Source organism: Bison bison, unplaced genomic scaffold (genome assembly GCF_000754665.1).
Source record: "Bison bison bison isolate TAMUID 2011002044 unplaced genomic scaffold, Bison_UMD1.0 scf7180017864038, whole genome shotgun sequence".
In the NCBI taxonomy this organism is placed as follows: domain Eukaryota; kingdom Metazoa; phylum Chordata; class Mammalia; order Artiodactyla; family Bovidae; genus Bison; species Bison bison.
The window spans coordinates 2,704,820-2,706,351 of record NW_011494610.1 but is presented as its reverse complement, the minus strand read 5'-3'; the positions used below and the strand labels follow the sequence as shown (position 1 = coordinate 2,706,351).

Genomic DNA, 1,532 nt, shown 5'->3' with positions numbered 1-1,532 from the left:
GGACGCGACTGAGTGACTGATGCTGACCCAGACATCTAGGTGGAGTTGTCCAGTTATCAGGAATCCAGCTGAGTCCAGAATATACACTTGGGCTACACTTGGGCTGCAGGGACTGGTCGCAAATGCGTCGCAGTGAGTGTGGGCAGAGCGGCAAGCCCACCTTGCTGTTCCCAACGTTCCGCTCTGAGACCTGCCCTGTGCAGCGCCGGTGAGTGTCTTCCTGGGAGAGCAGAGTCCGCAGGCGCCCAGGCTGCTGTGACATCCGTGGATGTCCTTTTGGGTGATGGGAAAGGATCCGACAGCCGCCTCTCTGCCCGCCTGCCCCGCTTCGCTCCGTCCTGGGCCGTCCCCTCCAGCTTCCCCACTCAGAGGATTCCCCTGTGTTCCACACATGTGCGGTGGTGAGGGTGACCGGCGGGCCACCGTGCCATCTCCTGATCTGTGGACCGTGAAGTTGTTTTCACAGGGGGTTCCTTGTGGCTGTTGCCAGGTCAGCCTGGGGCAAGTCCTGGGGTCGGGGCAGACCTCAGTCTCCCTCAGGGGCTGGCTTTCATCCCCTCCCCACCCAAGTCCATTCCCCTGACTTCTCAGCGGCACGTCCGTCCCACCCAACCAGGGCCAGGCCACTGTCACTGCTCATCAGCGTGGCTGCACCCCTCCACTCTGGTCCCCAGCGTTCGTGCTCAACCCCTGAAACCTAGTTCTTTGCAAAAACTGATGGCTCTTCTGCCACCATTTAAAAGCTGGGAGGGACTTCTCTGGATGGTCTAGCAATTAGGACTCCGTGCTTCCTCTGCAGGGGCATGAGTTTGATCCCTGGTCGGGGAACTGATATCCCATATGCTGTGCAGCATGGCCAGAAAGCAAAACCACAGCAAAACCCCCAAACGCTTTAAAAATAATAATAATAATAAAAGCTGGGAGACTTTGCTTTAAAAAAAAAAACCCTAATTTCTGGCTTCTCTTGGGGAAAAAAAAATAATAACTCCTCCAGGACATCTGGCGATCCTGGGCCTGCTGCCTCCGACGTGGCCGCACTTCGAGGGGGTGAACGGCCGCCCCCCGCAGTGGTCGTGTGTTTACCTGTTCCCCACGACCCCCCCCTGCCAGGCCCCGCCTTTACTGTCTCACATCACAGAAGGGGAAAATGATTTCTCTGTTCCAAGCCCTTGAAAAAAGTGGCAGAATGACTGAGGTTCATCCATGCAGTAGCATTCTGGGCAGCCATGAAAGGAGAATGAGGATGTTGCCTGGGTTATGATATGGAGGGATCTTTAAGTTCAGTGGAAAAAGGAGGTCCGGGGAATCCTGTGTATGCTGCTATCTTTTGGTGTGAGTAAAGGGCAAAACAGGAATATACGTGTGTGTGTGTATGCATAAATTTATATATGTGTTTATTCTTTCCTAGCTTTATCGGGTATAATTGACATGTGACATTGTGTAAATTTAAGCTGTACCACCTGCTTCTGTACACTTACATATTGCAAAATGATTGCCGTCATAGTGCAGCTTTAAGTGTGTAATTCAGTATT

General features: G+C 53.1%; 1 protein-coding gene across 1 annotated transcript in view; it reads left to right on the top strand.

The window, feature by feature from the left end:
* Positions 1-1,532, top strand: part of PREX1 (phosphatidylinositol-3,4,5-trisphosphate-dependent Rac exchange factor 1) — a 118,171-nt gene that overhangs the window by 9,786 nt on the left and 106,853 nt on the right. The gene's annotated exons all lie outside the window — the stretch shown is intronic.